At 40.4% G+C, this 13,274-nt stretch overlaps 1 pseudogene; it reads right to left on the bottom strand.

Annotated features, from left to right (window-relative positions):
• Positions 1 to 13,274, bottom strand: part of LOC107570334 (ubiquitin-like modifier-activating enzyme ATG7) — a 92,486-nt pseudogene that overhangs the window by 30,535 nt on the left and 48,677 nt on the right.

Here is a 13,274-nt window from a genome sequence, read left to right as displayed (position 1 = left end):
CTCACTGCATAACTGACATGTCACAGGTATATTATTCATCTGTAAATGTCAGAAAGTCATGCAAACATATTCATTCTGCTGTCAGGAGAGGCCGAGGCACACGAGAGCAACGAGCGCTAAACAGAAGGAGCGCAATCGAATAGGAGCGCAATAATTCAGAGTAAAATATACATTTTGCTAAAATATTTGTTGTTGGACATTTTGCTAAAAAAAAAAAAAGGTCATTGGACATTAAACGTGTCTGTAGGACTTTAAACCTACACAAATTGTATTTTTATGACAGCAGTAACTGTAAAGGGACTATTGTAATAGATAAATCAAACGTAAGCTAGTAAGCTACTAATTACTATAAGCTCAAATGAGTTAATGTGTGTTTCTTACAGCAGTTAAAATTTAGTCATTTATTTTCATTTTTAATTCAGTGATTTTAACTTTTAAATTAGTTTTTTTAATGCTTTAAAGAGCAATTTTAGATTGTAATGTTCTGCTGTCTGTTCTGCAAACTATAAAAGGTACAGCCGTCATAAAACCAGAGAGAAAGGCTGCATGGCTAGAAACTGTAAAAAAAATCTAATAATAGTATGTGAGACAGTGGTAATATCATTATGTTCCTATTGGTCAGTAGAGGAGCTTAGCTTAGCCGGACAGTTAGCCTGCTTTAGACCAGGTCAGTTTCCCAGCATAAGTTGCCACAGTGACTGAAGTTGATCTATGTTAAATTTGCTTTATGGAACCAAATCATTTGACAATGAGTCAGACTAACTGAAATAAGCCTGGCTTATTTGTTTAACTTGTTTTATGAAACAGGCCCCGAGGCGTTAAAAGTGATCATATTTTCTCCATTGCATTGTATTGTTTTGAATCGAATGGAATCGCACTGCATCGTAACAGGGCTGAATCGTATCGCAATGCTAGCTGCTTCATATGTAGCTTTAATGTATCGTATCGTTGGCGATGCATCGAGATGCGTATCGTATCGGCCTGAGTCATGAGATGCACATCCATAATATATATATATATATATATATAATTATATTAGTGCTGTCAAATGATTAATCGTGAAATAAAAATACAAGTTTTTGTTTGCATAATATACAGGGGTGTGAAAAAGTTTTTAAGTGTGACAAATATGCAAAAAATTAAAGGAATAAAACAGGAAGGGGGCAAAAACCTTTTCACAGCACTGTATGTGTGTGTACTGTGTATATTTATTATGTTTATTATGCATATAAAAACACACACACATGCATGTATATATTTCAGAAAAATATGTTATGTTTATATATAAAATATGTTTAGTTATAATATAAATTATTTGAATATAAATATAGACATGAAAATACATGAACATATTTTCAAAATATATACTGCATGTGTGTGTATTTATATATACATAATAAATATACACAGAACACACACATATGTTATGTAAACAAAAACTTTTATTTTTATTTCACGATTAATCATTTGACAGCACTAATATATATATATACACACACACACACACACAAAGTAAAAAAATGCTTATCGATGTTTATCACATTCAGTTGAACTTAGTGATGCAAACAAACAAAAAAACAAACAGTAATTTGAAGCAAACAGATACCATTTTAATTTCATGGTTCTCGAGTTCATGGGAAATATTATTTCATTATTTATTGGTTACAGCATCTTAAAACATTCTGATTAATTACAATATTAACCCACACTAAACTTCATTAACTCATGCATCTACACAGATCTTATTAATATCACATGCTCGAAAGTTGAATCTTGCACAATGACTGACGAAGTTTAAAGGGGTCATTCTTAAATTATTTTAACATGTTCTTTGAGGTTCACTCATAATGTCTTTCTTCCCAGCATTTCTACTCTTCTCTATATTGCTTCCTAGTTGTCTAATAAACCTGGCATTGTATATTATACATATTGTTGGCTCTGTTAGGAGTCGCTTTTGTTCCTCACTTTGGATAAAAAGTGTTATACTTTATGAATTTGCAAAGATACTACTGACTGATGTTGCTGCAATATATTCATGAACTTAGAGACAGATATTGAATATTAGCGATCAGATACGCCGGTCTGAGGCTTGACTGCCCATGTTTGATGTGACTTTTGTGCTCTGGATCGTGTGTGTGAGTGTGTGTGTGAGAGTGTGTGTGTGTGTGAGAGAGAGTGAGTGAGTGTTTGTTTGTGTGTGTGTGTGTGAGTGTGAGTGTGTGTGAGTGTGAGTGTGTGAGTGAGAGTGTGTGTGAGAGTGTGTGTGTGTGTGAGAGAGAGTGAGTGAGTGTTTGTTTGTGTGTGTGTGTGTGTGTGTGAGTGTGTGTGAGTGTGAGTGTGTGAGTGAGAGTGTGTGTGAGAGTGTGTGTGCGAGTGCGTGTGTGTGAGTGAGTGTGTGTGAGTGAGTGAGTGTGTGTGTGTGTGTGTGTGAGAGTGCGTGTGTGTGAGTGAGTGTGTGTGAGTGAGTGAGTGTGTGTGTGTGTGTGTGTGAGAGTGCGTGTGTGTGAGTGAGTGTGTGTGAGTGAGTGAGTGTGTGTGTGTGTGTGTGTGAGAGTGCGTGTGTGTGAGTGAGTGTGTGTGAGTGAGTGAGTGTGTGTGTGTGTGTGTGTGAGAGTGCGTGTGTGTGAGTGAGTGTGTGTGAGTGAGTGAGTGTGTGTGTGTGTGTGTGAGTGTGTGTGTGCGTGAGTGTGTGTGAGCGTGCGTGAGTGTGCGTGTGTTTGTGTGTGAGAGTGCGTGTGTGAGAGAGAGAGTGCGTGCGTGTGTGTGTGTGAGTGAGTGAGTGAGTGTGTGAGAGTGTGTGTGAGTGTGTGTGTTTGTGTGTGAGAGTGCGTGTGAGTGTGTGTGCGTGTGAGTGTGAGAGAGTGTGTGTGAGTGAGTGCTCATGTGGGTAGGTTCTAATCTGACATTTTGTCAGTTGTTTCTTAATCCTCTTTACAAGCTCTATCCCTACTAATATATTGTCTTCTAGGTAGAAAAATCCTTATGTATTTATTTTTAAAAAATCCTTATTAACAGAGAAAACAAACAATTTTTTTAAATTTATTTATTTATTATTATTATTATATATATTTTTTTAATTTGTGGGCCCTTTGGCTACTTCTATTGAGAATACAATTATATACATTTTTAAAAACTAATAAATGACAAATTTAAATTTGTTGTCTCCTATATAAATAAAATGTAGGGATTAGGGAATCATTATTTATTATTATTAATATTTATTTATTTTTTAAATAAAATATTTTTCAACTTTATATTGATAGAGAGAATTTTTTTAAATTAATTAATTTTATTTTATTTGACTACTTCTATTGATTGTAGAACAATTTTATTCTATTTCAGTGGACCAAAAATATAACAATTCGTAAATACAAATGAGATTAAAATGGACTGGTTTATTTTCTAATCCTATTTACACCTTTGTCCCCCAAAATGTATTGTCTCCTCTCAATTTAAATGAAAAAAAACAACCTTTTTTTAAATAAAATAAAACTTTTTAAAATAAAATAAATTATTGCCACAAGCTAATAAATAAATGAGAAAATGAGAATGAATAAATAAAAAATTAGACTGAAATCAACTGATTTGCCCAAAATTTGGCAGAGATTATAGCTGATATGTCCGTCACCATTTTATATAGTGTGTGCGTGTGTGTGTGTAGGTGTGTGTGAGTGTGTGTGCGTGTGTGTGTGTGTGTCTGTGTGTGAGAGTGCGTGTGTGTGAGTGAGTGTGTGTGAGTGAGTGAGTGTGTTTGTGTGTGTGTGTGAGTGCGTGTGTGTGTGCGTGAGTGAGTCTGCGTGTGTGTGAGTGTGTGTGAGCGTGCGTGAGTGTGCGTGAGCGTGCGTGAGTGTGCGTGAGCGTGCGTGTGTGAGTGTGTGTGTGTTTGTGTGTGAGTGCGTGTGTGTGAGAGAGTGTGTGCGTGTGTTTGTGTGTGAGAGTGCGTGTGTGTGAGTGAGTGTGTGTGAGTGAGTGAGTGTGTGTTTGTGTGTGTGTGTGAGTGCGTGTGAGTGTGTGTGTGTGTGTGAGTGTGTGTGCGTGTGTGTGAGTGAGTGAGTCTGCGTGTGTGTGAGTGTGTGTGAGTGTGCGTGTGTTTGTGTTTGTTGAGCGTGCGTGAGTGTGCGTGAGCGTGCGTGAGTGTGCGTGAGCGTGCGTGTGTGAGTGTGTGTGTGTTTGTGTGTGAGTGCGTGTGTGTGAGAGAGTGTGTGCGTGTGTTTGTGTGTGAGAGTGCGTGTGTGTGAGTGAGTGTGTGTGAGTGAGTGAGTGTGGTGTGTGTGTGAGAGAGAGTGTGTGTGTGTGTGTGTGTGCGTGTGTGTGTGAGTGAGTGTGTGTGGGTGTGTGAGTGTGTGTTTGTGTGTGTGTGTGAGTGCGTGTGAGTGTGTGTGTGTGTGTGAGTGTGTATGTGCGTGAGTGAGTCTGCGTGTGTGTGTGAGCGTGCGTGAGTGTGCGTGAGCGTGCGTGTGTTTGTGTGAGAGTGCGTGTGTGTGAGAGAGAGTGTGTGCGTGTGTGTGTGAGTGAGTGAGTGAGTGTGTGTGTGTGTGTGAGTGTGTGTGTGTGTGTGTGAGAGAGTGTGTGTGTGTGTGTGTGTGTGTGTGAGAGTGTGTGTGAGTGTGTGTGTGTGTGTGCGTGCGCGTGTGTGTGTGTGTGTGTGTGTGTGTGAGAGTGTGTGTGAGTGTGTGTGTGTGTGTGCGTGCGCGTGTGTGTGTGTGTGTGTGTGTGTGTGAGAGTGTGTGTGAGTGTGTGTGTGTGTGTGCGTGCGCGTGTGTGTGTGTGTGTGTGTGTGTGTGAGAGTGTGTGTGAGTGTGTGTGTGTGTGTGCGTGCGCGTGTGTGTGTGTGTGTGTGTGTGTGTGAGAGTGTGTGTGAGTGTGTGTGTGTGTGTGCGTGCGCGTGTGTGTGTGTGTGTGTGTGTGTGTGAGAGTGTGTGTGAGTGTGTGTGTGTGAGTGCGTGCGCGTGTGTGTGAGTGTGTGTGTGTGTGTGAGAGACTGTGTGTGTGAGAGTATGTGTGAGTATGTGTGTGCGTGAGTGTGCGTGTGCATGAGTGTGTAAGTGTGCGTGTGTGTGTGTGTGTGTGTGTGCGTTGGTGTGCGTGTGTGTGAGTGTGCGTGCGTGTGTGTGAGTGTGCGTGTGAGTGTGCGTGAGTGTGTGTGAGTGAGTGAGTGTGCGTGCATGTGTGAGTTTGTGTGTACACCATATGTCAGACCGACAGAAACTGAATGCTTCAATGGAGATCCTCTTTTTCTTTTTAAAAGCATCAGTCTGATCAGATTTCTTCAATGTGCCGTAAGCTTTCTAGTCTGAGCTGCTAGTGAACAGATCATTCATCATTCACTCATCTCCAAACAATCAGTCTGATCCTGAACCTTGTGTGGACTAGCGGTTACAGGACTTAAAGGCTCTTTCATCTATAACCATCTGTGCACTGTATATTTCAGGGTGTATGCGTGTAAATGGATCTGATCATTTAATAATGAATGCACACGGCATTTGTCAAAGTGATGGGACAATAACCTCTGGCTCAGGTCTGAATGTGTATATGAGCACACACGGGGTGATGAAGAGTCTAACCTCAGCCGCCTGAGTCTCCTGATGGAGTAAAGTCAAGCCGGTCAGATCCTCCAGGAACGAATGCGATGAGTTGAAGACCTCGGCCAGGAACTGGAAACCGTCTCGCTCATAATTGTCAAGAACCTGTCAAAAACAAAACAATGCATAATTAAGCCTTCAAACTGGCACTACAACCTCAGTAGCATCAAAGCAGGGGTGTGCGATATTGACGAAAAAATTATATCTCAATATTTTTTTGCTGAGTGTGTTTGTGTGCTAGTACTGTGGCTGGTTTAGTCACTGATAAATTAATATGACACTAAAACCACTAGTAGGTGGTGCCAAATCCTTGTCCTAATGAGTGATTCACCGAATCAACCATTCAAACGATTTGTTCAAAATGGCTGATTTATTTAGAAACAAGGCAAATGACTCATTTGCTTCAAATCACAGACTCAAATGATTTATTCAAAAACAGATTCGCTCAGGAACGAAGTGTCACTCTGAGATGCACAAATGTTCAGCTCCAGCTTTGTTTGGAGCTCTTTTGTTGGCAAAAATAAATAAATACAAATATTGCGTCTACAACGTAATCCACTCACTATTAACTTGTTGTATAAAATCAATATCACACATTCACGATGGCTGATATTCGGGAAAGCAGAATTCTTGCTTACGTGACATTACTAAACTATATCATATCTTACAAAAACCAAAACCAATGCAGGGATATTTTTTGGCTTTCATAACTTGAATTATTGGGGCATTTTAACAGGCTTCATCACACAGTCAATGCTTCTGGACTCTCAAGATGTGTTTTTGGGTTTTTTCCAAATTGAGTGACATCATCGATAATGTCAGCTCGCACATCGTTAAAACAACAATTGTAGATGATAAATATTGCACACCCCTACATCAAAGTGACTCAGGTTTGAGTTCATTAAAATGGTACATGGACCAAACGGTGTTGGTCTGGGTCATAAGAGGTCTCTTCAATTTGACTTCAGCTCTGCTGGAAACAGTCAACATCCGTCAAACAAAATGCTATACTGCCTAGAATAACCCTGTTCCTGAAGGAACCCCAACAGTACACATTTTGGATGTGCCATTTTAAGTCCTGGAGCTGATGTGTTTGTCTTCACTCTTAAAAACAAAGGTGCTTCACAGTGATGCCATAGAAGAACCTTTTTGTCTAAATGGTTCCACAAAGAACCTTTCCATTTCACAAAAGGGGTTTTGTGACGAAAGAAGGTTCTTCAGATTATAAGAAGGTAAGAAAGAGATGGTTCTTTAAAGAACCTTTAACTGAATGGTTCTTTGTGGAACCAAAAATGGCATCACTTGAAGATCCTTTTGAAGATCCTTTATTTTTAAGAGTGTTGGGGTTCTTCCAGGAACAGGGTTAGGAAACACTGGTCTAAAAGTTCACAAAGTGTCCAATCCTGCTCCTGGAGGGACAATTTAGGGACAATTTAGCTCCAACCCCCAATTAAACACACCTGAACCAGCTAGTCAAACTCTTCAGGATCTCTAAAAACTTGCAGGAAGTTGTGTTTGAGCTTGAGGAAGGAAGCAGGATCGGAGAGCCCTGTTATAGACCTATTAAACTAGAGATGCACCGATTGCAATGTTCTTGGCCGATTCCGATTTCCGATTTTTTTTGTTAGTGTGATCTGCCGATACCGATATTTGCCGATTCTGATTTTCTTTCTAAGAACTATAATTGACAGCATATACAAACAAAAATCTACTTTTCTTCAAAACAAAGTTTTATTTTCATATAAAAACACAAGTAAAAAATCCGTAATAAAATAAGAACAAATAAAAAAAAATTGCAAACAACAGCACAAATAAATTCAATATAATAAAGAGAGCTATGAAACTACATTTTTCAGGTTAAGTAAGTTTTTATTCAGGTAAGAAATACGACAGAAATTAAAGTAATCAAATGTAAAATAACACATCCAGTCTTCATTGTAAAAATTAAATACAGATGAATGCTTACCATTAAAGTTATAAAATGTATGGAGTCAAGAGCAGAAAGTGATTTTCTTTGTCTTTTGTTCTTTGATTAATATGACAGACAGCAGCAGGTATATTAGACTGCGGCCCCTTTAAGAGTTTATCCACGGACCCAATATACTGTTACACAACATGCGTTCTCTTTCTCAACTATTTAACGTTCCAAAACTGACTGTCTTTAACTGGATACTCGCCAAAACGGGCATTTTGACATAATTTTGTATGTATTTGAATGTTTTAGCGCAGTTAGCCACTCATTTTGGTATTTGTGGCTCACAAGCTGTTTGAGACTGAGCGCGGCTTGTGCGCTCCACTAATATAGATCAGTGGTGGTGCGCGCGCGTTTGGTATAAGTGCGAGACCTGCGGGAATGACTAAAATAATGCGCAATACAAGCACTATTTAACCTGAGCGAATGAGACGTGTGTGAGAGAAAAGGGGTCGTCGGAGAGAAGAGAGCGAGAATGCGCAGCTGATGTTAATACCTGTGCCGCTGGTAACGAAACGGATCGGCTCAAATTGGAAAGAAATGAGACTGACCGACCGATCACTGATCCGGGTCGATCATGAGGAACAAAGTGTCCAATCCTGCTCCTGGAGGGACAATTTAGGGACAATTTAGCTCCAACCCCCAATTAAACACACCTGAACCAGCTAGTCAAACTCTTCAGGATCTCTAAAAACTTGCAGGAAGTTGTGTTTGAGCTTGAGGAAGGAAGCAGGATCGGAGAGCCCTGTTATAGACCTATTAAACTAGAGATGCACCGATTGCAATGTTCTTGGCCGATTCCGATTTCCGATTTTTTTTGTTAGTGTGATCTGCCGATACCGATATTTGCCGATTCTGATTTTCTTTCTAAGAACTATAATTGACAGCATATACAAACAAAAATCTACTTTTCTTCAAAACAAAGTTTTATTTTCATATAAAAACACAAGTAAAAAATCCGTAATAAAATAAGAACAAATAAAAAAAAATTGCAAACAACAGCACAAATAAATTCAATATAATAAAGAGAGCTATGAAACTACATTTTTCAGGTTAAGTAAGTTTTTATTCAGGTAAGAAATACGACAGAAATTAAAGTAATCAAATGTAAAATAACACATCCAGTCTTCATTGTAAAAATTAAATACAGATGAATGCTTACCATTAAAGTTATAAAATGTATGGAGTCAAGAGCAGAAAGTGATTTTCTTTGTCTTTTGTTCTTTGATTAATATGACAGACAGCAGCAGGTATATTAGACTGCGGCCCCTTTAAGAGTTTATCCACGGACCCAATATACTGTTACACAACATGCGTTCTCTTTCTCAACTATTTAACGTTCCAAAACTGACTGTCTTTAACTGGATACTCGCCAAAACGGGCATTTTGACATAATTTTGTATGTATTTGAATGTTTTAGCGCAGTTAGCCACTCATTTTGGTATTTGTGGCTCACAAGCTGTTTGAGACTGAGCGCGGCTTGTGCGCTCCACTAATATAGATCAGTGGTGGTGCGCGCGCGTTTGGTATAAGTGCGAGACCTGCGGGAATGACTAAAATAATGCGCAATACAAGCACTATTTAACCTGAGCGAATGAGACGTGTGTGAGAGAAAAGGGGTCGTCGGAGAGAAGAGAGCGAGAATGCGCAGCTGATGTTAATACCTGTGCCGCTGGTAACGAAACGGATCGGCTCAAATTGGAAAGAAATGAGACTGACCGACCGATCACTGATCCGGGTCGATCATGAGGAAAATCGGGCGATTCCGATCCCTGGCCGATCGATCGGTGCATCTCTATATTAAACCTCTACCAGATGTGAGACACGGATGTGCTGTAATATCTGAGAAGCTGGTATCTGCTCCTGCAGTTGGCTGGCTGGCCCGTGCACATCCAAACACAGCGATAACAGAGATCTGGCAGCACTGTCCGCTGGCTGAGAGCACTCGAGATCCGTCTCAGACACACGGCCCTCCACAATCACACTGGCTCCTTTCACGCAGCTCATTCTCAGAGGAGATCGAGTTTCTGCCGGGGGCTGATGAATGGGCGGCACTGTTGAGTTAGGGAGAGAGTGACGTCTGCTTTCAATGAACTAGACATGGATGACTTGACTGACAGAGAGGTTAAAGCAGAGGCGGACAGTAGCTGAGTATCTGTAGCACACAGAGGTGATACTGAGAGAGATGGTGATGTATAGTATTAATCGGCAGACGATAGCCCACTGTTTGTTTCTGATCTCTTGGGTTCTGCTTTTAGAACAATACTTGATTTAAACATGAAGTTATTGCTCTCGATGTTTGTGGTTTTCAACCATAGATGCACAGTCCCTGATATCCCACACACAAACCACTCAAAAACACATCATTAAGGGATAAATTGCACTCAAATTACTACCACATGACCCATAACTCAAAGAGACGACAGCACCAGTGTGAATAATGTAGCAAAGAGTAAAACAGCAAGGCAATCGATGCATGATTAATTCACATCATGGAAAAAAGGGACACCATAAACGTGATCCACAGCACAGTCCATTTAATCAAACTAAACTTCATAAACAACCAGTTCAGAAATTGTGGTTATGACACCACGACCATAAGCTCAACATATGACCACCCATACTTCTACATGATTAATAGTTAGCCAATCAAAACAGAGGTATCTACATTTCATCATCTTAAAGGTACAGTAGCAAAAACATCCTGTTTACTTCTACAGCACAAAGTATACTTCATTATTTACATGTCTGTGGCATAACTGTCATCATACTGTATGTGCGCAGTCATGTTTTCCTAACCACATGTACTCCGCGCACTCAGCTCCAAGCACCTTGAATGTTCTTGCACTAATTAAGCAGTTCACAAGGTTCCATCATTGATCCGGCTTATTGTTTCACTGTTCAAAAAAGAAAAGGAAAAACAAACTGCTGGAGACACAGCAGACACCTGACATTGCTTCTTTGAGGGGGTTCAGAGTTTAAAAGAGATTTTTGTATCGCTCATAACTTCTGGAGAGAAACAGTGCAGACAATGGACAAAGATAAAGCTTTACGCATATTACTACGTTAAATAAACCGTCTGTAGCTAAAAAATTTGAAGTTTAATTTGTATCTTTGTTCTATCCTATTTGTCCTATTGTTTGTAAGTTGATTATTTGTTCTTATGTTAAAAAACAAAAATAAAATAAAAAAATAACTGTTAGTGTGACATTAAAATTTCTCATACCATAAAATACGATTTTGGTTATATCGTCCATCCTTATACTTTGTGTCAAAACTGAAGTATACTTTCGGCTTAAGGTGGTCAGAGAAGGTGGAAAATGGTCATGAAAACTCATTACTGTAAAGTCATTACTGTTTTTGAGGCAAGAAAACTAGGCTAACATTATACAGGTGCATCTCAAAAAATTAGAATATCGTGAAAACGTTTTTTTTTTTTACTTATTTCAAAAAGTGAAACTTTCATATATTCTAGGTTCATTACATGTAAAGTAAAACATTTCAAAAGTTCTATTTGTTTTCTTTTAATTTTGATGATTAGTGCTTACAGAGCTCATGAAAGTCAAAAATCCAGTATCTCAAAATATTGGAATATATACATTTGAGCTTCATTAAATGACCATCCCTACAGTATAAATTCCTGGCATCTCTTGTTCTGTGAAACCACAATAATGTGGAAGACTGCTGATTTGGCAATGGTCCAGAAGACAATCATTTGGCGCTTTTCCACTGCGTGGTTACGACTCTGCTCGGCACGGCTTGGCTCAGTTTGCGTTTCCACTGCAGTTTAGTATCGTTTAGAGTGGGCGGGATTATTCCCATGTCGTTATAGTTGCGCCGCCTCTCCTGAAAAACGTTTTCATTTAAAAAACTTTTCACATTGAGATGGCGCCGACGATGATGGCTGCCTCCGTGGCATGCTCTGCAGTTGTTTTTATGTTTTTGTTAGTTTGTCCTGTCTTTAGTTATATCCCTGCAATCAGTTTCACCAGAGACGAATTGCTGGACATTAGGCAGTACACACCACCCGATATTTCACTGGTTTTCAATTATTCTGATGTTTTGCTGGACATTGCAGTCGGGGGAGCAGCAGCGCTGTTAAGACGCTTCAGGACGCGCAGACGGGGGAAGCGAGCCAGCGCGCTCGTGAAGCTCAGGCAGCGCGGATTCAGGACAGCCGTTGCCTAGCATCCATCTGGCGAACCTCCGCTCTCTACCCAACAAAATGGACAAACTCCTTCTACTCTCCCGGACAAATAAGGATTTTTCAAACTCTGCTGCTCTGTGTTTCACGGAAACCTGACTGAAAGACGCCATTCCGGACAGCGCGTTGAGTCTCCCGGGCTTTCAGGTGTTCAGAGCGGATAGCGATGCAGAATCAATGGGGAAATCACGCTGTGGCGGGACATGCTTTTACATCAATGAGAGGTGGTGTACAGATGTAACTGTGTTAAAGAAGATGTGCTGTTCAGATCTAGAAGTGCTCTTCATTAACTGTAAGCCATTCTACTCGCCGCGGGAGTTTTGCTCGTTCATTCTCGTAAGTATTTACATTCCTCCGCAAGCGCACATGAGCTCCGCTTTACAGAAACTCGCTGATCAGATCACAGAGACAGAGCAACAACACCCGGACTCTGTTTTAATCATTCTCGGGAACTTTAATAAAAGCCAATCTCTCCCGTGAACTGCCAAAATACAGACAGCACATCACATGTCCCACCAGAGACAGTAATATATTGGATCACTGTTACACCACAATAAAGAATGCATATCACTCTGATCCACGGGCCGCTTTAGGACTCTGATCACTGTTTGGTTCATCTTATACCGACCTACAGGCAGAAACTGAAATCAGCTAAACCTGTATTAAGGACTGTAAAAAGATGGACTAATGAAGCAGAGCAGGATTTAAAAGCTTGTTTTGACCTCACTGATTGGAGTGTTTTTGAAGCTGTTGCCACCGATCTGGACATCTTATATCAGTTTCTTTGAAGATATGTGCATGCCTACCAGGACTCATTTAACCTACAACAACGACAAACCATGGTTCACTGCAAAACTCAGACAGCTCCGTCAGGCTAAAGAAGATGCTTACAGGAAGGGGGACAATGTCTTGTATAAACAGGCTAAATACACACTGGAAAAGAGATCAGAGTGGCAAAGAGGAATTATTCTGAAAAAATAAGGATTCAATTCTCTTCCAGTGACTCAGCATCAGTGTGGGAAAGTCTGAAAGAGATCACCAACTACAAGACACCATCCCCAAGCACTGTGGAGAATCAACAACTGGCAGACGATCTGAACGAGTTCTACTGCAGGTTTGAAAAAACACCCCACACCCGCCCTGAACACCTCTCCACACAACCATTAACACCTCCAGCAACCCCCTTTCCCCCACACCTGCAATTCAGATCAGCGAAGAAGAGGTGCGCCAGGTCTTCCGGAAGCAGAAAAGGAAAAAAGCACCAGGCCCAGATTGTGTTACACCAGCTGTCTGAAATCCTGTGCTGACCAGCTGGCCCCCATCTTCACACAGATCTTCAACAGATCACTGGAGCTGTGCGAAGTCCCTTCATGCTTCAAACGCTCCACCATCATCCCCATCCCAAAGAAATCCAAAATTACAGGACTAAATGACTACAGACCTGTGGCTCTAACGTCTGTGGTCATGAAGTCTTTTGAAAAACTGGTGCTGGCCCACCTGAAGGACATTACTGGAC

The sequence above is a fragment of the Sinocyclocheilus grahami genome, unplaced genomic scaffold, assembly GCF_001515645.1.
Source record: "Sinocyclocheilus grahami isolate Dianchi unplaced genomic scaffold, SAMN03320097.WGS_v1.1 scaffold1442.1, whole genome shotgun sequence".
NCBI classification, from domain to species: domain Eukaryota; kingdom Metazoa; phylum Chordata; class Actinopteri; order Cypriniformes; family Cyprinidae; genus Sinocyclocheilus; species Sinocyclocheilus grahami.
Note: the sequence above shows the minus strand (reverse complement) of the source record. Positions and strands in the feature narration are given on the sequence as shown.